The sequence below is a fragment of the Salvelinus sp. IW2-2015 genome, linkage group LG7 (genome assembly GCF_002910315.2).
Source record: "Salvelinus sp. IW2-2015 linkage group LG7, ASM291031v2, whole genome shotgun sequence".
Classification (NCBI taxonomy): Eukaryota; Metazoa; Chordata; class Actinopteri; order Salmoniformes; family Salmonidae; genus Salvelinus; species Salvelinus sp. IW2-2015.
Window position 1 is genome coordinate 20,511,492 of NC_036847.1, and position 25,872 is coordinate 20,537,363.

At 41.8% G+C, this 25,872-nt stretch overlaps 1 protein-coding gene across 4 annotated transcripts in view; it reads right to left on the minus strand.

Annotated features, from left to right (window-relative positions):
• LOC111966563 (vitamin D3 receptor A) overlaps positions 1–18,989 on the minus strand; it is an 88,997-nt gene extending 70,008 nt beyond the window's left edge. For 2 of the 4 annotated variants that reach the window (XM_023991306.2, XM_070444517.1), the window contains exons 1-2: positions 18,897–18,989; positions 18,291–18,432 (exon numbers count right to left, since the gene is read on the minus strand). The gene's annotated coding sequence lies outside the window, so the exon portion shown is untranslated. The other 2 variants (XM_023991308.2, XM_023991309.2) reach the window with 2 other exon arrangements.
• Positions 18,990–25,872: the final 6,883 nt, after the last annotated feature.

The following is a 25,872-nucleotide window of genomic DNA, read 5'->3' on the forward strand; positions in this document are numbered from 1 at the left end:
TGCTAAAATATTTTTAAGCCTTGTGACAATTGTGACATGGATTATGTAATGTGTGCCATTCAGAGGGTGAATGGGCAAGACAAAAGATTTAAGTGCCTTTGAACATAGTATGGTAGTAGGTGCCACGCGCACCGATTTGTGTCAAGAACTGCAACGCTGCTGGGTTTGACACTCCCCAGTAATCACAATTGGTGATTACATAACTATGCATTGTTCACTTCCCCTCGCTCATCAACTCACCCATCATACTTCACTCCATTAATTTCATCTGTTGATACAGAAATTAAATTAGTGACGGTATAGTTTAGGTTCAGTTGAGGCAACTTGGGAGAAGGTGCAGATCGGCCCTACTGTCGGGAAGGGGGCAATTAGGGAAACCATTTTTTTTTTAAATGACATACCCTCCTAAAACTTGTTATAACTCCAGTTCTGTTTGTGATATTAACATTTAAACAGCAGCGTGTTGAAATATTTAGGAAAAGTCAAGGACAGAGGGGGTCATGAGTTTAAAAATGTTTTATAATCATGAGCAGTCAGAATGACTGCTTTAGTGGTTCTAGTGTTAAAGGGGCACACAAATTAACCATCATGAGTATAAGAAACTACGAAAATATTTCTAATAAACCCCATTTAAATATTTTTTTAATTCTTAGAAAATAGATGATTTGCAGTAGGTCTGTAATTGGCTTGGAGTACTTTGCTTTCCACTCACTTTGTAGAGTTCACCTAATTTAAACCCTTCCTGGAATCACGTGTCCAAACCCACATCTTCAGCAGACACACACCACCACTCCATCTGCTCAGGGATTCAGCCTGCCCTGAATCTCCCTCCACACAGCTCCACATTACAAAAAGAACAGGAAAAAAATATCTATTTCACCACGCAACCCTGGCATCAATTAATGATATATATATATTTTTTTAATAGATGTGGAAAAAAGGCCTGCTACATCCGTTTAAGAAAAAAAACACAAATCTACAGGCTGTTCAAGAAACTGACAGCGGGGAAGAGCGTGAGTGAGCGAGTGAGTGGGTGAGCACACAATCATGCTAGCTCAAATGCAGCCCACAGCTGAACTCAGGGGAGGAGATTTATAGCAAAACGTGGAAGAGGGCAAGTGGGGAAAGCACATAGATGCAACTAATTCAAGACCCACTTGCTGCACTTACCACACTTGACTAGGACAGCAGAAAAAGAACTCACACAGCAAGAGTCAGAGTTCATTACTGTACAGTGTGGGAGGTACCTGCAGGGAAGGCTACTCTGCTCCACACAGCCAAGCCCCAGACTACACATACACACTGGTGAATCCAAACCACTGCTGCCTGCCATGGAGACAAATAGTTCTCTATCACAGAGGAATTAAAATCAGATTGATCCATCAATTAAAAAACAATAAATCAGGTAACAGTAAAACATTTGTTTGAACAGTGAATATCTGACTGCAATAGAGAGTGGTATACCACTCTCTATCCAACAGAAGTGTAAACAACAAGGCCTTATGGACAGAATGGGCACAGCAGCAAACAGCTACATTGTCCCTCCAGTCCAGAGAGGAGCTGGATGTTTCTCTGTATTCCTCAGCCAGGCATGAGTCGCTCCCACATGAAACCTACGTGAGGGAGGAAAAACAACAACCAAGTCCATATGGGGAAAATAATGAGAGCGGGAGAGAGGCAGTTCCGAAAATCATTACCTCACTCTTATTTGGTGTTGGCTTAGTTTGTTTCTCCCTCCCGCCCTCACTCAGGGAAACGACTGATTGTCTGTGTTAATGCAGCAGCAGTGCACAGGAGAAAAGGGCACAGTTTTGTTGGCTCTTGGCTGGTACTGCAATGGGGGAGTGTGCTGCAGCCTGCCATCACATCATCCACTACTACTGCACCACCATTACACTACTGCTGAAGCCTACATCTCATAAAGCTGACCAGACCCAGCTGGCACACAGGACAGAGTTATGAGTGCAGATCCATTGAAGGATTTCAATTCCTGGCTAAGGGGAATTAAAGGAGTAGTTTACTATTTTACTATGTTAGATGGTTCCTCACCCTGAAAGTAGGCTATGAGCCAGAAGAAATTCTACTCCATAGTTTGGTTCTTTAAACCGCCACTACAATATTCAGCTAAAAATCTAAAATGGCAGTGATGGGGGCCTGATATCACCTGTGACCACAATCACTGGAAATCAACTTCATATTTGGTTTGATGTTACTTAAAGGTGATTTTGCCATTTTAAAGCTTCAATATGTCAACCTGACCAAATTCACATAGAAATTAATGTTATAGATCTGTTACATGCACTATTTCTATGCTTCCCGTTCTGAAGTTGAGTTTTTGCATCTTTTACACCAGTTTTAAACTGCTGAATAAACAAAATATTTTTGGTTATGGAAAACATTTCACAGCGGTATAGATTGTACAATGATTCTCTACACTATACTTGCTTGATTTGTCACAAACTTAAATTAGGCACACTATTTGAACTTTTGCAACCAGGAAATGGAGTGATTTCTGCATTTTGAATCAAAAAATAAATACGTGTTCACATGCTCCTATCATTACCATTTCATTTTAGGTAGGGGTGGCTAGAGTTAGCTGAAGTTTGTAGTGACTTTTTAAAGAAAACCGAACCATGGATCACAATTTCTCCCGGCCCATAGACTACTTTCAGGATGAGGTACATCTAACATCATGTAGTAAAATAATGAACTACTCCTTTAAAATACCTCACCTCCCTGCTGCATCTGGGTGAAAGCCATCCTGAAGCCTGCTCGCATGGTGCCTTCTATACTTTGACTCATATCCACGGGGCGGGCAGTTTCAGGGTCATTAAATATTGTGTGGATGAAGGGCAGGTGGGTGGCGGGCAGGTTGAATAAAAAGGGGGGGGGGGGGGAATGCAAAACTATAAATGTATAATTTATATCTACAGGCTACATTTAGGTTTTTCTTTCATTATTTGTATCTGGTGTTAAAGCTTAGGCTAAGCACTAAGGCCTAACTGTACACTCTCCAAATACACGCCAATTGACAAATGCTTTAGGGAACTTGGTCAGCAAAAGTGAACGTCAATCCACGATAAGAGAAAAGCTGCGAAGTGAAGAGTTGAAAATAAATAGAAGGGAGGGAAGGAAGGAAGGAAGGACAGAACAGTAGCCTAATGTTTGGGAAAGATTTGGGGAACTCGTAAAAGATGATAACAGTGCCGGCCGGCTATGTTACTTGTGATGATTGTGAGGCGCTATACTAATTTGACAGTCAAAACGGGGACTTCAAAATGGCACATCAAGGGAACTATAGGCTACTGTTGAGATGGGTTAAATGAAATAGTAGCTTGAGATCTGGACACCGACTGTAGGCCTTTAACCTCTCACATAGCCCAATATAATATTAACTCCTTAAAAAAAAGTTACATTTCTTGCAGTAAAATGATACATCAAATGTAAAATGACACAGGGACAGGAGTGGAGAAATAGGATTTCTTCAAGGCATCTTGGGAGAACGAATGTGCATCATAAAAGCTGAGAATATTTCAACCACATAAAATATGCATCTAAATCTCACTGAAATATTATCAGAAGAAAGTTTCATAGCTTTTAATTTTCCTTAGAGGGATAACCCACTCGAAACCACAAATTATTGTGATTTACATGGTTAAATAAGGAAAATGAAGTAACATACCATGTTTTTTTTGCATTTAATTGTGATAAGGTAGGAAGCAACACGTGAAATAGTTTTGGAAATTTGTTGGGTACAAAACCCACAATGCAATGCTACCTCTGTACAGGCTGGCTAGCTAGTTAGAAAACATAGCTACATTCAATAATACCGAAGTCAATATCAGCATGTGAAGTTGGTAGCTCGCTGTAAAATCCCTGAAACACACTGCACTATCAATTTAGGAGATACATTCTCACAATTTTCGAACCTGGTAGAGATCATGTGTCTAGCTCAAAACTGAGTTGGTGAGTTTGCTATGGAAACGTGCAAAGGGCAAGAACCTGCTAGCAGGGAACCGAGAGGAGAACTGCTTTGCAGTATTAAGGGTATTAATCTGACGGCACATACTTTGTCATGACGATATAGACTGATGGATGTGTTCTAGACAAGTATGCCCATACCATCTACTGGCTGATTTGGCCATCTGGAGTGCAGGTTATCGTTTTAAAAGGTATTAGAACATGTGATAATGTGTTCTCTAGCGAACAAGTAGCCTCACAAAATGTCAGAAATAAGCACAAAGATAGTCCTGTCCCCAAAAAATATTTGCTCTGCCATCTGACTGTACAGCTCATTTTTTAAATTTAAATATTTGCAGGTGAGGGTCGTGCCTCAGATTTTCACATATTGTCGGGCGGTTTCCGATGGGTTATTACCAATTGCGGGAAGGTAACAAACAGCTGACCCGTCACTAATGTGCATGCTTACCACTCTCAAAGCAGCAAGTCCCTCAGATCTTAGACCAGTCAGTCAATTCACTTTTGTTATAGTCAGTATGACTTGACTACAACTAGGGATGTGACAATCTTTAAAAAGACACTTTCCCTGATTGTCCATTAAAATGCAAAAAAAAAATATCATAGAACTCCAGAAATTCAATGCAGCTGTGCTGCTGCCTGCAATGGCTTGGGTCCAGTGGAGGCTGAGGGGAAGACGGCTCATAAAACGACAGGAACGGAGCGAATGGCATGGCATCAAACTAGCGGCGTAGCCACGGGTAGGCGTGGGTGTTTGTTCTCAGGCCTACCCCAAAATAGTTATTCTTCAATATATATTTTTATTTGTTTTTTTTTTTTTTTTTTTTTTTTTTAAGAAATGCATGTGAGATTTATTTTCTATGGGTAATTTTAATATAATGTAATAGTCCGCGACGATCAAGTTGGCTTCCGACTATTGGTTATATTTAAAATAAAATCATACGGTGGTTTACCTGAACAACGTCACGTGGATAAACTTTGTAGCGCATAAGCTAGCAAGCTCTACCACGCTAGCTTACTCGAATTGACTCACCAGCTAAGGTCATTTAGTAGTTCTAGCAATGGCAAACCAAATGTCGACCACTAGGTTTTTCCKAAAAAAACGACACCTGGAAGAAAAAAAAAGTGTGCCCCAGAAAATAATTTGGATCAATCTCCCAATATCTTCAAGAATGAGACATTAACAGGTGGCGCCAGGATATAAACAACCGCAAAAGCCATCACAACCGCCAATGCCACGTTGAACCAGGCATGCTTGCCTACCCCACCGTCTCCTCTCGTTCTTGATGCTGCGGGCGGGGGTGAACCTGCAGTAGGTCCACCGACAGATTTGTCTGCCGTTGATGAACCAGCCTGTCAACCAAAGCTAGCAAAGTTCCCTTCAAGTATGATAAATCACATTGCTTCTCTTCAAGGTGGTATGACCAGTGTGTGTGGATTGAGTATAGTAAAGCAAAAGATGCAATTTATTGTAAGTTTTGCAGTCACTTTCCTGGGGCAAATGTCAAATTCAGATTTGTACGAGATGGATTTAAAAACTGGAAACTCACAAGAAATGCTTGCTGCAAACACGAGAATAGCAAATGACATGCTAGTGCCCTTGCAAATTTTGAATCCTACAAGGCGACCCATGGGCCTAGAAGTCGTGGGACTGTTAAACCAAATACATGGTGATGCAAACATGGATTTTATAGAAAGAAACCTTGCACGTGTTAAAGTGGTCATAGATATTGTTCTAATGTGTGCAAAGCAGGATATTCCACTCAGAGGGCATAGAGAAACTGAAGGAGGCAAACAAAGGTCACTTTTTAGAAATCTTCAATTTCATCTCAAAGCATGACTCAGAAATACAAAACAGGCTTAATGAGCTACCTCGCAATACCACGCTTATGAGCCCCGAAATTCAGAACGAGTTTCTGGAGTGTGCAGCATCATTGTTACTGTGCAGGATAAAAGACGAAGTTCATTCTGCACCTTACATGTATTTTGCCATAGTAGCAGATGAATATAAAGAACAATCTAGACGAGAACTTATTGCTGTGTGCATCCGATACATTCATGCTGGAATTATTAAATTACAGTGGGGCAAAAAAGTATTTAGTCAGCCACCAACCAGAAAATCACATTGTAGGATTTTTTATGAATTTATTTGCAAATTATGGCGGAAAATAAGTATTTGGTCACCTACAAACAAGCAAGATTTCTGGCTCTCACAGACCTGTAACTTCTTCTTTAAGAGGCTCCTCTGTCCTCCACTCGTTACCTGTATTAATGGCACCTGTTTGAACTTGTTATCAGTATAAAAGACACCTGTCCACAACCTCAAACAGTCACACTCCAAACTCCACTATGGCCAAGACCAAAGAGCTGTCAAAGGACACCAGAAACAAAATTGTAGACCTGCACCAGGCTGGGAAGACTGAATCTGCAATAGGTAAGCAGCTTGGTTTGAAGAAATCAACTGTGGGAGCAATTATTAGGAAATGGAAGACATACAAGACCACTGATAATCTCCCTCGATCTGGGGCTCCACGCAAGATCTCACCCCGTGGGGTCAAAATGATCACAAGAACGGTGAGCAAAAATCCCAGAACCACACGGGGGGACCTAGTGAATGACCTGCAGAGAGCTGGGACCAAAGTAACAAAGCCTACCATCAGTAACACACTACGCCGCCAGGGACTCAAATCCTGCAGTGCCAGACGTGTCCCCCTGCTTAAGCCCTGTCTCTTATACACATCTAGATGTGTATAAGAGACAGGAAGAAACCAAAATATAACTTTTTGTAAAAACTCAACTCGTTGTGTTTGGAGGACAAAGAATGCTGAGTTGCATCCAAAGAACACCATACCTACTGTGGAGCATGGGGGTGGAAACATCATGCTTTGGGGCTGTTTTTCTGCAAAGGGACCAGGACGACTGATCCGTGTAAAGGACAGAATGAATGGGGCCATGTATCGTGAGATTTTGAGTGAAAACCTCCTTCCATCAGCAAGGGCATTGAAGATGAAACGTGGCTGGGTCTTTCAGCATGATAATGATCCCAAACACACCGCCCGGGCAACGAAGGAGTGGCTTCGTAAGAAGCATTTCAAGGTCCTGGAGTGGCCTAGCCAGTCTCCAGATCTCAACCCCATAGAAAATCTTTGGAGGGAGTTGAAAGTCCGTGTTGCCCAGCAACAGCCCCAAAACATCACTGCTCTAGAGGAGATCTGCATGGAGGAATGGGCCAAAATACCAGCAACGGTGTGTGAAAACCTTGTGAAGACTTACAGAAAACGTTTGACCTCTGTCATTGCCAACAAAGGGTATATAACAAAGTATTGAGATAAACTTTTGTTATTGACCAAATACTTATTTTCCACCATAATTTGCAAATAAGTCCTACAATGTGATTTTCTTTTCTCATTTTGTCTGTCATAGTTGAAGTGTACCTATGATGAAAATTACAGGCCTCTCATCTTTTTAAGTGGGAGAACTTGCACAATTGGTGGCTGACTAAATACTTTTTTGCCCCACTGTAAGAGCTGTTGGGTTTATGGAAACCGCTGATTTGTCTGCACAAGGAATCCAACCCCTGGAGTTGGATCCCACTGTGTGGGTTTTTGTTTCGATGGCACTTCAGTCATGTCAGGGAACATGTCCTACTAAAGCAAACATTTATTCAAACGGAATATGTGCATTGCATTGCAACGGAATATCTGATTGAAACTGTCCGTTTCAATCAGTAAACCAGCTACACACAATTATGATTGGATCCCACTGACATGCTCAATTCATAGAAGTACAGAAAGAGTTGCATCCCGATAGACCATGTATTGAGCTAGAAAAATCCAGATGAACTTTGGAGTTCAAAATCAGGGTCTGTGAGTAAAGTGCTTCTAGAGGTTCTTGCAGATTTCAGAGGCTTGTGGACAAACCAAATTAGAAGCCGATGCCCTCTTACGACAAATCCAGAACAATATGTTTTTATTCCTGTTAGTCACGTTTAGCAAATTGTTTGACACTAGTGATTTTGCTACGAAGTGATTACAAAGCTCTACATTATCTGTGACGGACTGTATTGGTTTAATTGAAATTCTCAAAAGCAGCTTTTGTACGTTCAGAGATAGCTTGAACTTTATCAAAGTCTCCCCTGAGTTAACTGAAGAGATGATTAAGCATGATATTAGTAATTTGGATGTGAGCGCATCACGGCAGCAAAAACTGCCTGTAAAATTGGCAGACAGTGTAMTCACAACTTCAATAGGGAAAACATCCAGCATCAAGAGTGAGGCAACTTTGGAATAATATTCTAGACAGACAGATTACAGCGTTAAACTCAAGATTTCAAGAAGACATATGGGATCATGCAAGCGGCAGTCTCCTTTTCCAAAGAATCCCAAACCTCCGGCCTTAAAGAGCAGCTTGAAGACCATATGCGATCATTATGCAATATCAATTGAGGATGCTGAATTCACTGTTTTTATTCAGCAGTTGAGTCGCAAAATGAACATGGGAGAGTGACTTTTCCTCCATAATGAGTGTACTTGACAGCTGTCCTGATGATATTTCCCCTAATATAAACTCTGTTAAGGATCACTGTCACACTTCCAATGACATCATGGAGTGCAGAGAGACTTTTCTCAACTAGGATTTTTTTTAAATTGTCTTCGCACATCAATGACAAGCGCCCGGCTGAACCACTTCAGTTTGCTGTCTTTTGAGCGTGAACAGACAGATACATTGGATTATGAGGAAATCATCACTATTGTCAACTCAAAGCCTCGCCGTCTGCGCCTTGTGATGTAGGTCACGCCTTATGAGACGTCTACTAAAAAGGTAAGGTACCATTTTATAGTACTACTGCCCGCCGTGGTATACATGGTAGCATCAAATATAGGCATGTTTGCCCATCAAGATTAAAGTGCGCCTGAAGATCAGTTTTATGTTGTTGGCAACTGTCTTATTTTAATATGCAATTATTTGTATATGTAACGAGTTTGCTCCAAGTACTATGCACTAGTATAAAACGATTGTATTACGAAATAATATCGGTACACGTCGCAAAATAAATGTAATAAACAAGTAGGGGGGAAAAAATGCCTTTACAAATTTTTCTAGGCCTATCCCCCAAAATAATTCTGTCTACGCCCCTGCATCAAACACATGTTTGATACCATTTCACTTATTCCGCTCCAGCCATTACCACAAGCCCATCCTCCCCAATTAAGGTGCCACAGACTTCCTGTGCTTGGGTCTCATGTGTCCCTTTCAGATGGTTAAGCATTGCAAATGTACTAACATTGTAGGCCTACCTCAATTCCACGTCGCAAAGTTTACATTTCTTTCTCATTAAAACTGCCATACAGGACTTTGTTGCTGTTGCTTGCCTTTCCTCTGCTATTTTTCCAACGGATAACAACGTAGTGGTGGTGAGTCGACTTTAAAAATAATTGATTCCTCAACTCCTTGCACGTCGACTCACATTTGAGTGTAAAGATTAGTTTACGCTAGGAATCGACACCTAAGATTCAGTATTTTTGGAACGGAGGAGACTGTTCTCTGAAGTACGGCAGCTAATCAAACACTTGTATCTTTCATAAGAGAGAGAAAGAGAGGCACAGTATAGGCCCCCAGCTAGACAGTCAGAGCTGTGCACTAGGCCTATAGATCGGCAATCAAAAGCTGTATCTTGCAATGTAATGCTTTCTCACAATTTCTTAGCTTGCAATGTATCGCAACTTCAGTAGAGTAGGGCCTAGCATTAATGAATAGGCAAGGATATTCTACACACAACATACTTGCATCATTAGCAAAAAAAAAAAAGAGCTGGGGTGTAATCAATCTAAAATGAGTTTCTATTGGCCAAATTCAGGAAGGTTCCATTTGCACCCATTTAAGAAACGTTTTGTAACATAATCAGCGTAATGAATACGCACCAGGCGAGCCAGCGCGACGAGAGAGGGGCAGGCTGGGTGTGCATGCGTCTTGGTAATATGTCTTGCATGCTTCGCAAAATTCACCAAAGTAGCCTAAAGTTAGCCTTTTCCTCTGATTTTATTTAAATTACACAACTTTCCCAGGCCTTTATAGCCTATTGTCTAGTTGCGCTATAACGCGGATAATAATGTTTGTGATAACTGCACTGTGATTTTAATTTTGTGGAGGGGACATTTCAGTTTAGAATTTTCATAACGTTAAGGATCCCAATTTCGTTTAAACGTTAACACCCCGCACTACAACAGTGCAATTGAGCATTAAAGATGAGTGATGAGATTACAGACACATTATGCAATAGAGACAATAGCCACCCAGAGCTAAGGTTTCATGGTTTCCTGTGTTAACTAGCAGCATCAAAGAATAAGCATAAATGTCAGATGTCCCTAGTTCTCACAATATTTGCAATCACATTGTATCCGTTCTCTTTAGGTTTTCCATATGCATTCCAGAGGTACTCCATTTCAATAGTCAACAGCATTTTTTAAAAGTCAATAACATCCCTGGGATGAAAGGTGAACACAGGAACGCAGCATGAGCGTAACTGTAGCCTGTGGTGTAGGCAGAAAGGTCACTGAAGCATAGTGGTGTCAGCTTTCACCTCCATACAGGGAACCCCACATACAGCAATCAGACAAATACATCATGCCAGAGGAAACTAAACAAAAAATAATATCTAACTACCCCATTAAGTCACTCTAATGCATGCTGCGTCACTGGGTATAACTGTCATCTGATCTGACAGAGTTCCTAAGAGAGAAGAACGCGGGTGTTGGTTTAAAGCATACTATGGCTGGCAAACTACAAGCACAGACACAAAACAAACCTGACCCGAGAAGACCAGAGTGGCCCCAAAAAAATAGCACAGAACCAAACAGATGCTACCAAGGACAAGAACAACAGGAAAACAGACAGAAACCCAGAGCGAGAAAAACATTTCAAAAAGCTACCTCATATTACACACCTCTGAGACAGACACCAAAATGAAAATCAGAACCAAAAACAGGAGGAGAGGAGACAGGAGTGGAAGGAAAAGGGAGAGAGAGTATGGAGAAGAACACTTCAAGCCAAACATGCTCAGTCCTGTTCCATGGGCTTACCCCTGTGTTCTGTATTCACAGAAGATCCACAGGAGTCAGCAGCTCTTCTGTGCAGTAGTGGCGGTGGTGAGGATGAGGGGTGGGGGGTCTGGGGTGCGCATGACTAGGACACAAACAGGAAGGGGAGGGGGCTGCAGTGGGGGGCTTGTTGTCTCGCAACCAATCCTATCCAGTGGACTCAGTTTACACCCCATCCCTCCCTGATCCACTCGACCCATGAGCTGCAGAGAGAGGAAGGAGGGGAGCGAGAGAGCGGGAGGGAGGAGTAGATACCCCCCTTGCGCTGGGCCTCTGTGAGGACAACCGGTCAGAGAGCGAGAGCTCAGACCAGAGTCCTTTACAAAACACAGCCCCTCCCTACTGCTATGCTCTCTCCAAGTCCAGGGATCATACACTGCACAGGACAAAAGCATGTGAATTCCTGCACTGCAAGCCCCAGGGATACACTTTACACAGCAGCACATCAACACTGCCCATTAAGGCTTAATGAGCACTACGAGCAAATGTTATTGTAGCAGTAAAAACATTAAGGTAATGGTAGTTAAACTAGTGTAATCGAGTAGCCAAAAGTTWAAAAAAATCTGAAGTAATCCTTGTTCTCTGGTAACTTCAATTCCATGTTGTATGCACTGTGCAAGGCCTTTACAATTGATCGAGACACCTATTTAGAAAAAATTAACACTATAAAACCTTTTTAAAAAGTCAATGTCCTCTCCAAGAGCGGTTTTGTGAAAACTTCAATTGTTCAATGGAGTACTTCAACTTGTCGTTTTCTCTGTCAGCATTGAATGCTAGCACAGGATTAACCAGCCATGTGGCTTCTGTCAATGTGCTTGGGGACTAACAGTGTCAAGGTGTACAGATCAGTCACAGAAAGCCGCCTGGCTTGCCTGTTACAAACATTGGCCGCCCCTGGGGATCTCAAAGCCCCTAAGGCCGAGGCCTAATCACAAAACTATAACATCAGCGATTTTTCTAAAGGCCTGAATTATACCTACACTTATTTTGTTCCATTGCAATTACACTCATGTGGAAACCATTAGCCTCTTTTTCAAAGTAATCCACTACTCAGGCTGCAAGGCTACTGGAGTGTAGTGATTTACCAGTTAAATACTTAGACGTAAACTGCATCTTCAAGGAAAATAGTGAAAGACAGTGAGGCAAAGGGTAATAATTAATAATGGCATGGGTCTCTACTCATAAAAAAAACTGACAATTTTTATCTTGTTGAATGATCTCCCTCGTGTCACTCATAGCTGGGTGGTCCTACGCAATGTGCAAGGGGCCTTCCAGCACAGCAAGTTATTTGTTTGCAATGTGTGGTTGGGGGAACACAACGAATGACACACCTTCAGTTGTTTTCAAAGCATGTACACAAAATTTCACAAGCCTTGCCCATATGGGAGCCGTCAAGAGAAAGCCCACCGTCTGTACAGCAACACGTGCACTCACACCACAAGCCAGGGAATTGCTGTAGATCAGCAATAGCCAAGATACTTGGACGTGTTTGTTTATGGTGTTGGAAACATTTCTGCTTGACAGTTTGTACTGCACTTTGAACTAACCAGCTACTAGGGCAGAACTCAGATGATCCAGGAACACTTGCCGGAATGGGGGCCTAGTATGTAGGGCCATATAAAATGCACAATGAGGAGAACGCGGAAGGAATACAGACATTAAAATCGTATTGAACAATATTCAAAAACGTATTGGCACAAAGGGAATCAACTAAATGTATTGAAAATGTATTAATTTGCCCAAGTTTATCATAAGACATGAACAGAATGCATCAGTGATTTGTATCTCCTGCAACTTTCTGAAGAGACATTGAGAATTCCCCGTTTGGGTATGTGTGGTGCGCGAGTCTAGCACTTTGTGTAGCCATTAGCAATGATGCTAATGAAAGTCTTCTGGTAGATGGAAACTCTTTCCCAAAAACCTTCTCAATTAAATGTTAACTACAAAGTAGCCTATGCTTACTTGGCAGAATGATATGATTATTTGCAAACTCCACCATCACATAAAATCTCTTTGATAACAACTCTTGCCTACAGTTTGTGGGTAAACAAAGATCATTGGCAGTGCTAAATCTTCTGGCTCTTTCCCTATCGAAGTGAACCTCTGTTCTGCTCTGAGGAGGTGAGGGGTAAAGGGTTTTATCAGCACTGCCTCAGAAAAGCATGGAGTGCCTCACAATCTGACCACATCAAACAGCCCAACCATGCCAGCCAAGATCTCCGCATGGTAATGGCTTCAGAAACAACACAGTGACTCCCAACGTAATATGGCCATCAGCCACAAAAAGTACCGTAGACAAAGTCTCTTTTCACAGAGGTATGAGATTTAGCCTATGGGTTAATGGTGCTAAAAACATCAAATTTAGCCATACATCAGACCACAAATAATGCCAGACTACAACATTTAGGAACAGTCTGCGCTGCAGAGAACGCTGACAGAATCCAGACATTAAAATTAACAATATTTTTTTTTAATGTGTAACTTTTATTTAAATCAACTAAATGTATTAACTTATTAGAAAATGCATTAAATTTGCCCAAGTTAAACATAAGACATGAATAAAATGCATCATAAGAAAACGTAAAAGCACAGGAATGGCCGTCTGTGTGTGTGGTGCGTGCGCATGTCTACATGTGTAGCCGTTAGCGACGATGCTAACGATAACCATCTTCTGATTCAGACAGAAAGGCTTTCCCAAAACCTTCTCAATTAAATGTGAACTACAAACTTGCATATGAATCCAGTGGCCATTTGTTTTGCAAACTCTGCAATCACATGAGGGTTACAGAAACATTGCTAATGAAACAAGTCTCTTGCTGGTATACACTTCCATTAAAATAGTAACTACTCAAAAAAAACATTGTATATTTTTCCTACCTCAAAAGTAGTCTGTGGTTTTAGCAAGTGTTGTTTTTTCTATTAAACAAGTGATTGACAGTGAAAACCTGAAGCAACAAAACAGAGAACAGAATATTGGGGAGAAATAAATTAAAATGAACCACTCAGGCAAAAAAAGCTAATAGTCTGGTAAGGTTATGAACACTGCCATGTCACTAGAAATGTGTCTGCAACAGAGAATGTCTCTATAGATTCACATACAGGAGGATGTAACGGTACCCACATAGCTACTTTAGTGAGTAGGGTTACACGCACACAATGAGAATGGTGGATAGTCAGATTAAAAAGGCGACTCGGCAACCTTTCAATCTAATATTCATTATCTCCAGAATCAAACCAGTGTCTGTGTGAAAACAGCACATTTGTAAAAAATAAAGTGCGTTAAAAAGTAAGTCATTTTCAAACAAAGATTTTCAGTATATGGGGGGGGGGGGGGGAATACCCTCCCTCATTGCAGGTTTTGAAATCATTGTTTTTCCACACTTGAAATATAATTAACAATTTTAAAAATCCATCTGTTTAAGATATGTTGCACATTTTGGAGAATATTCAGAAGTGGAAACTTTCCATGGGAATATATGCAATTAATATTTAGATACCATTTAAATGTAGAGTTTTTTTATATATATGGAGACAGAAACATTTTACCTTACCATAAGTAGAGATAATTGCAAATGATTAAATCACTCCAAAGAAAAAAAACAAATAATTTAGTTACTAACTGAACTTTAATTAAATGAGTTGACGCTTCACATGGGAGGATTAAAAAAAAAAAAAAAAAAAAGGGAATACTGATAAGGAAATAATGATCCATTGCATCTCCCAAAAACATTTAACATACATCTGTAAAATGAGTCGAAACTAAAGCTTTGGTTGTGTTCCTCTCAGGCTTCCATGTCTTCTTCCTGGACCTCCTCAATTTCCACCTCTTGAACATCAGACTCTGACGCCCATCTTCCAACCTGTTTGAGGATGGCTCGTTGTCAGGTCAAAAAGCCTCAAAATTGCCCGGGTGGCCACCAATTTCTCAACCCTAGTATTGGTCAGACTGTTGCTTGCTTTGGTGTGTGTGTTTCCCAAACAGGCCCAGTTGCGCTGAGGCGGCTGATGAGATATGTTGGCACGACTCCCATATTGCATCTCCATCCCAAAGCCCTTCCTTGGAAGTGTACATCGCCAGACGCTTTTTGATGTATTTCAGAACTGCAGTTTCCTCTGCTTGGAGCACAGTGAACTGGGCAGGGCAGTACAGATGTATTTCTCTACATCTGCAAGCAGAGTCTGAACATCACAGACAGGATGGCATTGTCTCCCTCAATCCGTGCAATGGCTACTGCTATAGGTTTCAGGAGTTTCAGGCTGCTTACTCTATCCCAAAATACATTATCCAGGAGGATCCTCTTGATGGGGCTGTCCATATGGGCAGACTGTAATATGGCCATTTCTTGGAGAGACTCCTTCCCCTCAAGGAGACTGTCAAACATGATGACAACACAACCCAACGGATGTTGCTGGGCAGCTTCAATGTTGTGCTCTTATTCTTCTCACGTTGCTTGGTGGGTAGATTGCTGCTAATACAACTTGATGACCCTTCACATAGCCAAGGAAATGGTTAGGTCTCTTGTAGAGTGTATCCATTGTTTTCAGTGCCATGATGTCCTTGAGGAACAGATTCAATGCATGAGCAGCACAGCCAATGGGTGTGATGTGAGGGTAGGACTCCTCCACTTTAGACCAAGCGGCCTTCATGTTTGCAGCATTGTCTGTCACCAGTGCAAATACCTTCTGTGGTCCAAGGTCATTGATGACTACCTTCAGCTCATCTGCAATGTAGAGACTGGTGTGTCTGGTGTTCTTTGTGTATGTCCTCTTGTAGAATACTGGTCGAGGGGTGGAGATGATGTAGTTACTTATTCCTTGCCCACGAATATTCGACCACCCATCAGAGATGATTGCAATAGGGTCTGCTTTCTCTATGATTTGCTTGACCTTCACTTGAACTCTTGGTAGATAAAGCATGTCTGGTTGGAGGGGTGTATGTTGGGCGAAGAATATTCAGAAATCTCTTCCAATACACAATGCCTGTGAGCATCAGAGGTGAACCAGTTGCATACAGGGCTCAAGCAATACATTCATCAGCATCTCTGACTACGTTCTTCCATCGAGTCAAAAAAAAAATATTCCAGGAGTTAGTTTGTTTTTTATTTCAGCCTCCCGGGTGGCGCAGTGGTCTAGGGCACTGCATCGCAGAGCTAGCTGTGCCACCAGAGACTCTGGGTTCGTGCCCAAGCTCTGTCGCAGCCGGGAGGTCCGTCGGGCGACGCACAATTGGCCTAGCGTCATCCGGGTTAGGCCGGTAGGGATATCCTGGTCTCATCGCGCACCAGCGACTCCTGTGGCGGGCCGGGCGCAGTGCGCGCTAACCTGGTAGCCAGGTGCACGGTGTTTCCTCCGACACATTGGTGCGGCTGGCTTCCAGGTTGGAGGCGCGCTGTGTTAAGCAGTGCGGCTTGGTTGGGTTGTGTTTCGGAGGACGCATGGCTTTCGACCTTCGTCTCTCCCGGGCGCGTACGGGAGTTGTAGCGATGAGACAAGATAGTAATTACTAACAATTGGATACCACGAGATTGGGGTGAAAAAAAGGGGGTAATCTTTTTTTAAATTTTATTTAAAAAATAAAATAATTTCAGCAGGACCGCAGTTGTACAGGAAAAACAATTGTTTTCAGAATTGACATTTTCACAAGGATCGACTGATAGTAACTCAATAAGTAGGTTTACAATTAGTAAGGTTACCCAATAAAAATGATATTAAATCGATTATGCAATAGTCATGTAAACACCATACTCTGCTTATCTTAAAAAAGGTYCACTAGGCAGAAAACCACTGCCATTTCCTAGTTGCTAAAATTCAAATAGTTTGCCTAATTTCAGTTTGTGAGAAAACAAATGTAAAGAATCATTGTATCATTTAAAATCGCTGTTAAATATCTTCTCAATAACCCAAAATATTGTATTTTTCAGTTTTTTGAAGCTGGTGTAGAAAACAGAAACTAAAAGATGCAAAAACAAAACTTAAGAATGGGAAGGTAGAACAGATGTACCTTTTCTTAGATTTGCTTTCAATGAAAATGACAGATCGATAAGTCACATTTCTACATGAATTTGCTCAGGTCCCCAAAAATTTACATATTGCAGCTTTAATCTGCGTAAAGTCAAATTACGAGAGCATTCGCGGATTAAAACACCTAGTTTTCTGAGCAATCTTTCGAAAAGATTACGACACGTAATGACCTTAAAAATCGGCGTACCAGCGGTGCATTTGATCTGCGCGTGTGCTAGCACCAGCCGAGCGAGCCCCCCTCTTCAGCGTGAGTGAACTGTGTTCGGAACTGAATGCATGCATCTTAGAAGTAGTTTGCACATACAAACTTTATATGTACAAACTCAGAATCAAATACGCTTAGCAAAAATAACATGTTCGCTGTGGTGGAACGTTTATTTTGATTGCCAGTTTTCTGCTAGTGCCGAGCAAGTTACTTTTCGGTTTTCAAACAACTAATAACAGTTGCTTTGGGAAGCATCTACTTGAAAATACATGATCTAAGTGATTGATAGTTGGTATTCAGCAGTCATAAAAGTATGCCTCATTTACTTTGAAGAACTACAAAATAGTGATTTTGTCAGATAGCATAGGCAGCATTTCTATAGATATGAGATGACTTGGAATGAAATAGTCAGTGAATAAAACAAATATAATATACACAACTAAAAAAATTGAATTAAGTAAAGTAATGTGAATAAACGGTTAATGTGTGGGTTGGATAAGCAGTAATGACCGGTCACTACCATCATGGGACTTTTATTAACCGTTTTATTCTGTCTTGTTACAGCATTCAACCCACATAATGCATTTGATGTTTAAAAAAAATATCGAACCGAAACCAAAAAGCACTAATCACTCAGCACTATTTTCTGCATTTATCAGATTGCCATCAGGTAACCTGATTTCAGATGTGTTCATGTAAAAATGATTATTAGGTTCTTCTTGCAAAGTAAGTAAACGTTTTAATCCAACTATTATAATAATTGGACTATACAAAATAATCGCTTTTGTGTGCATGTGACCGCACTGAATGTTGTTGCTAGCAAATCCCGCGACCAGATATCAAAACTCAATTCAGCCTCGATAAGAAAAAGGAGTTGAGCGTTCCTCAACTAGCTGCATCACAGTCCCTGCTGTGGTGGATGAATCGAGTTTGTGACTAACGTTAGTTAACTACCATTATGCAAACTTGCTAAAAAGCTATGTTCATACCTGATGTGGCATGTCACGTTTCTTTACTTTGCTGGGTAGGGTCTCGGGGACTGTTAAACTTGAAGCCAGGTCGAGAATTTTCCAAATGTTTGGTAGCTGGTGAACGTATTCTTCGTTCAATGGAAACTTTTCTGGTGTTAAACTGAAAGAAATGGCAATGAATCACACAACTTACGTAACCGGCTAGCTATGAATAAAGACGATAAATCAAAACATGTATTATGCAGAACAAAATAGCTAACGTTAGGAGTATAACTCGCTAACAAGTAATATTGTAGCAAGATAGCTAGGTAGCCATATTAAGTATCTCGTAAAGTATATAATAATACTATTCACCAACATTACCAAATTAAACGCAGTAAAATTACATTAGCTAACTACATTGTCAGCATGTTAAAATATTAACAAACTAGCTGGCTAAAATGCCGCGAGCTACCCGCGCAGTTGCGAAGCGCCAGCAAAGCGTGTGCGCGAGCGAACCATTTTTTCAGTCTCAAACGCATCAAAACACATATTACTAAAAGTCAGTGCATCATAATCAAATGTATTTAAAACGTTTACATGTTATATAGACCAAATCGTAAGCTTATTAGTAAAACAACTTACATTAATCCGTACGGAGGTAAATCTTTAATCTACCCATAAATAGCTACGACCACCACTTCTGCGTTGTCCCGCCCCATAGCTCAGCAGAAAGGCATATCTGTAAGTATATCACCACAAGCAACCAATCATAACAAACATGTAAGAATAATCTCTCTTTTTATTGGGCAGGAGCATGACAGTCTCATCTTTTTGGTCGAATAGAACTCCTCGGAATTTATTGAAGACGATGCACCCCTGCCATATAGGGGTGTGTCCTGACGTCATAGAAAACCAGCTAAGAGCTAAACAATTCGGCTGTTGTGAAGTTTGGAATTATGTGTATTTGGAGATTTCTCGTAATGACTGAAAGGAGAATTGGAGAATGTTGTTGTTTTTCMACAGTGAGCTATGATTCTATCGCAAGAAAGAGACATTAACAATGTGGATACAAAAATGTAAAGTGTTTCTGGTTATGAATTATACATCGTCAAAGGCTGCATCAAAGCCTCTCTTCCTTTCTGCATTGAAAACGAATGCCACATCCCGAAGAGGAGGGGGATCAAGAGGTTAGGGAAACTGATTTTGTATGCAGCCCAGTGTTGTTGAGTTAGAGCTTAATTTGGGGCACATGCCTTTCTGGAGGTAGTCTGAAGGAATGACTGTCAGACCTCTTTGTCTGTCAGTGATCATGTGTGAGGCTGCGAGCTGAGCTTGGGTAGGTTGGTTTCACTTACAAATAATGGAGAATTTCAGACCTTTAAACCAGAGCCACATCTTTGACCAGTAGGCTATTAGCATTTTTATAGCACCAAGTGGTTCCTCAAAGCCATATTGTGAACAGTAGGACACATGCTCACTCATCACGCGTTGGAAAGTGGTGTTGTTGTAGAGTCACATGGGCCCCACTCGGACGGTTTCCTGCGACCTGGGTGTGTCTCTCAAATCTAACCTACCAGAACTCTCCTCACAAAGCACTTTGCAGATGGCGAGAAGTGTGTAGTGTGGAGGAGGGGGCTCAGTGTGTAACAGTGACCGCATTAAGCTTTGTCTGCATACCTTGTGTGGGCGTATACATGTGTGTGAATGTGTAGGCAATGGTTAGTAGTCTAGTCTTTCAGCATGCTCATACACACAGCATATGATGGAGTGTGTGAATCTGGCGTGAGGGCCATTTGTGCTATGTGTACATGTAAATGAATATCTGGCAAGGTATGTGGGTTGCATGTGCAACAGAACAGGCATGTGTAATATTTTCCCTGTGCCTTTATGTGCCTGCGTCTGCACGTGCAGGAATCTAGGCCATCCCTGTGGCTTTGTGTCTGAGGGGCGGATCAGTGTATGTGGGGGAAGTGAGGCATGGGGGTGTGTGGTGGTGCCTGGGTCAGGGGTGTGTCCACTGTGTAAACACAGTGCAACTGAGGAACAGGAGACACTCTCTCCCTCTCAAATTCCACCCCATGCTCACACCCCCTCCATACACTAGGCATCCTCTCTCCCGAATGCAGACTCCACTGGAACATAAACAAGCCACAAATTCTCTGGATTCACCTCCATTGGTGGAAATTGCCGTTTGCCCAGTGCTCTTGATGGTGAGTGAAATGTGTATTAAAGGATGATGCACAAAGGACGTTTGCAATTTTCAGTCCATCATGTTTACTGTTCTGCTTTTACTGTGTTCACCACAAGGGCACATATCCCAGACTGTCCTATTTAAAAAGCCCCAGAGCCACAGTGAGTCCAGCTGGAAAAGCAAATAAAAGCTCACTGACCAGGCCCATGAGTCTATGAATGCAGTCTTGAACTTGAACTCATGGTGAATGTAGTAAGTTTAAAATGAATTGAAATAGAGGCTCTATCCGCTATAAAAGTAATCATTTACCATTTAATTATCAATGATATGACATATTCCTAACACTTATTGTGACCTCTTGCTGCATTATGCCTTATTTACAAAAGCTGACTTCATTTTATACAGGCATGTAGGCGGCTTGGGTGAGTTCCCAGCCCACTTAACCCAAGGGAAATGTTTGATAGACAATTTCCACTTATTTGAGGAACATTAACAAGCAGCAGCTTTGTCTGAAAAGGATTCTCACCTATCTACGTATAACCCTTCCTCTGAGATAAAGTACAGAGAAAAACAATACAACACAAATCATCCTGGTAATAAACACATAATCAACCATGTGAAAAAATACTGGTAACTGCCAAAATAAAGGAAAGACCAACATAAAGGGGCGGTTTTGCAGACACAGATTAAGCCTAATCATAGACTAAATTGCACTTTTAAACTGGACTAACTGAAATGGCCTTAATCTAGATTTAAGTGAAGCCTTAAATGAAACCTGGCCAGAGGCAGGTTAAACTTCAGATGAATGGATGTTGGTCCCCAGGTTGACCTTGGCAATGGAGGAAAATTGACTACCTGGACTTTCAATGATGATCACAGAGCACCACCAAGGCCAGGCAGAAAGGCAGTTATAGACAGGAGCAACCCACTGAATGATTCTGATGAAATCAATTTCTGTGACAATTTCCGTATGTACAAAGAAAATGCTGCTGACATAATTTGTTTGCTTGAGCCAAGGCTTTCATCTGACTCTTAGGGGAAGGCTCATCTTCATGTAATAGGACCTGAGCAACAACGTTACAACCAAGCTCATATCGGCACCTGGGGTGTAGTGGAGCGCACGTTTGGTGTATGGAAGAGTAATTTCCAGTGTCTCAGAAACACATTGCGCTTTCTACCAAGAAGATGCTGCATTGTCATAATTCCAACAGCAGTGCTTCACAATTACCTCAAACAGCATGGCTGCCCAGATCCTCGCATTGAAGATGAGGATGACCCCCATGTTCTCATGGTTGAGGCAGAGAATGACAGAAATGGACTCACCTGCAGAGATGCTTTTGCTATGCAGCACTTCTCCCAACAAAGATAGCTCAGGTGATTGAAACAAGTAATATCCAAAACATTTTTATTCACAAATGGAAATATCGGGACCCCGAACTGGTGCTGATTTGAGAAGAAGATTGGTACTACTACTGCTTCATGTTTCTCTCCTCCTTCATAGCCAACTCAACATGAAGGATGTGCATCTTCATGCCATGCTCTTCTTTTAAATACATTAGTTTGCACTCATGAAATTCCATGGTCAGTTTCTCATGCATGCTCAGCTTCTGTCTTTGTCCTCCAGCCCGGGATAGTGACAAAATCTTCCCTCCTGGCTGCTGCAGATGTAGTGATTTGCCCTTCATCCTGTCTTGTTCCCTACAATCTAAGGTGATCATCTGCTTCTAGAAAATGATTACATTGCTGCATTAGAGAACATTATTTCTTCAAGAGTTGAGTTCCTTACATTATGTTTTATTATGGGAGTGCAAGAGATGACTTACAACATTACGTATTCCCTGCAGTCCGGGGATGGCACATGTTGAATAAATTTTTCTTACCAAATGAGGATTGGAATGGTCCCCAATCTGACCTGTCTGTGGTCTTACTAGGGGGTCAGCCACCAGTCTTGAAACACTCCCTATGAGCAACAGCATTTGTCTTCTTTTAGTTTATTTTTATGTTTTTCCACAGGACCTTAGAAATACAAGATAATATAGAAATGATTCGTAATTATGTATGATATTGTTTTGTTACATTTAATTTAACATTTTTTTTGTATGAATTTTTAGTGACTTTTTAGTGATATCTAATTGGTAATTGTCCCAACTCCCGTACGGACTCGGGAGAGGCAAAGGTCGAGAGCCATGCGTCCTCCAAAACACGACCCCTCCAAGCCGCACTGCTTTTTGACACACTGCTTGCTTAACCCGGAAGCCAGCCGCACCAATGTGCGAAGAAACATAGTACAGCTGGCGACCAAAGTCTCCCGTCACAAGAAGTCGCTAGAGCACGATGGGACAAGGACATCCCGGCCAGTCAAACCCTCCCCTAACCCGGACAACACTGGGCCAATTGTGCGACACTTCATGGGTCTCCCGGTTGGCTGCGACACAGCCTGGGATCGAACCCGGGTCTGTAGTGACGCCTATGGCACTGCAATGCCATAGGCGTGCCTTACACCGCTGCGCCACTCAGGAGTTTGTTACTGTCACAAATACATTTAGGCCCCACTGTGTTATTACGCAAGAAAACTAACATTTCAAAGTGATTTGTAAAAGTCAGGCAACAATAAATATAGCATTTTGTCTGAAGTTATTGTAGCATCCTTTTGTTAATTTTTTAAAACTTTATTAGAGTTCAATTCATTACAAATGGTAGTCCAGGCATTCTTTTTCTTATTTTCTGTTGATGAATCATTCTGTTTGTTCTCGATAATTGGGACAATTCACTTTGAGGGTTTTTTCAAAGTTTTCTTTTACCTCCGTCCATTGTTTGGTTTAGATGACTTGCTCCAATTCCAGTTAATAATCAAATTCTTATTTACAATGATGGCCTACCAAGGAGAAAAAGGCCTCCTGGTTGAGGGGGGCTGGGACAAAACACACATCACGACAAGACACCACAACACTACATAAAAGAGAGACCTAAGACAACAACACAACATGGCAGCAACACATGATAACACAGCATAGTAGCAACACAGCATGACAACAACAAAGCAGCAACGCAACATAGTAGCAGCACAAACATGGTACAAACATTGTTAGGCACAGACAACAGCACAAAGGGCAAAAAGGTAGAGACCACAAATACATCACGCAAAGCAGCCACAAGTGTCAGTAAGATTATGTATTAATGTCCCATCCCTGGTTTTAGAAGCATCCTTAGGTTAGCACAAGGTCCACATTTTTTATCTAATTAGGCTTCACAAAAATGAACTGGGTAGTCCTTATTTACCTTAGCCTGAGACTCCCTAGTCTAGAACTAATTAGTCTGAAGTTAAGAAAAGTCTCAGAACGCCATTTTTAAAATCTGGATTAATTGAAGTAGAATTAGCTTGGTCCTGATTTAAATTAATCTCTGTCCAAGAAACCGCCCCCAAGTATCTTAATAGGGCGTTGGTCCACCACGAGCCAGGACAGCTTCAATGCACTTTTGCATACATTTTACAAGTGTCTGGAACTCTATTGGAGGGATGCGACACCATTCTTCCATGAGAAATTCAATAATTTGGTGTTTTGTTGATGGTGGTGGAAAATGCTCAGGCGCCTCTCCAGAATCTCACATAAGTGTTCAATTGGTTTAAGATCTGGTGACTGAGACGGCCATGGCATATGGTTTATATCGTTGTCATGCTCATCAAACCATTCAGTGACCCCTTGTGAACTGTGGATGGGGGCATTGTCATCAAATGGGGGCATAGCCATTTTTATTCATGACCCTAAGCATGATGGGATATTAATTGCTAAGGAATTGCTCAGGAACCACACCTATGTGGAAGCACCTGCTTTCAATGTACTTTGTATCCCTCAGTCACTCAAGTGATGCTGATCCATCACGACTGGTCTGCCGACGTAACCGCACGAGGGGGCTACAATAGACTTCTTCTGTCGCGACGTCCCTCTAAGGCCCTTCTTCTAGCCTGCTAGCCCCGGCTCGGCTAGCTGTCTGAATCGCCGTGTCTCCAGCCATCCAAGCAACTCACTGGACCCCTATGATCACTCGGCTAAGCATGCCTCTCCCTAATGTCAATATGCCTTGTCCATTGCTGTTTTGGTTAGTGATTATTGCCTTATTTCACTGTAGAGCCTCTAGCCCTGCTCAATACACCTAGCTAACCCTTTAGTTCCACCTCCCACACATGCGGTGACCTCACCTGGTTTAAATTATGTTTCTAGAGACAATATCTCTTTCATCGTCACTCAATGCATAGGTTTACCTCCACTGTATTCACATTCTACCATACCTTTGTCTGTACATTATGCCTTGAATCTATTCTACCGTGCCCAGAAACCTGTTCCTTTTACTCTGTTCCGAATGTACTAGACGACCAGTTCTTATAGCCTTTAGCCGTACCCTTATCCTACTCCTCTGTTCCTCTGGTGAGGTTAATCCAGGCCCTGCAGCCCACAGCTCCACTCCCACTCCCCAGGTGCTCTCATTTGCTGACTTTTGTAACCGTAAAAGCCTTGGTTTCATGCATGTTAACATTAGAAGCCTCCTCCATAAGTTTGTTTTATTCACTGCTTTAGCACACTCTGCCAACCCGGATGTCCTAGCCGTGTCTGAATCCTGGCTAAGGAAGACCACCAAAAACCCTGAAATTTCCATCCCTAACTATAACATTTTCCGACAAGATAGAACTGCCAAAGGGGGCGGAGTTGCAATCTATTGCAGAGATAGCCTGCAGKGTTCTGTTTTACTATCCAGGTCTGTGCCCAAACAATTTGAGCTTCTACTTTTAAAAATCCACTTTTCCAGAAACAAGTCTCTCACCGTTGCCACTTGCTATAGACCACCTTCTGCCCCCAGCTGTGCCCTGGACACCATATGTGAATTGATTGCCCCCCATCTATTTTCAGAGCTCGTGCTGTTAGGTGATCTAACTGGGACATGCTTAACACCCCGGTCATCCTACAATCTAAGCTTGATGCCCTCAATCTCACACAAATTATCAATGAACCTACCAGGTACAACCACAAATCTGTAAACACGGGAACCCTCATAGATATCATCCTAACCAACCTGCCCTCCAAATACACCTCTGCTGTCTTCAACCAGGATCTCAGCGATAACTGCCTCATTGCCTGCGTCCGTAATGGGTCTGCGGTCATACGATCACCCCTCATCACTGTCAAACGCTCCCTAAAACACTTCAGCGAGTAGGCCTTTCTAATCAACCTGGCCCGGGTATCCTGGAAGGATATTGACCTCATTCCGTCAGTAGAGGATGCCTGGTTATTCTTTAAAAGTGCTTTCCTCACCATCTTAAATAAGCATGCCCCATTCAAAAATGTTTTAACCAGGAACAGATATAGCTCTTGGTTTACTCCAGACCTGACTGCCCTTGACCAGCACAAAAACATCCTGTGGCATACTGCATTA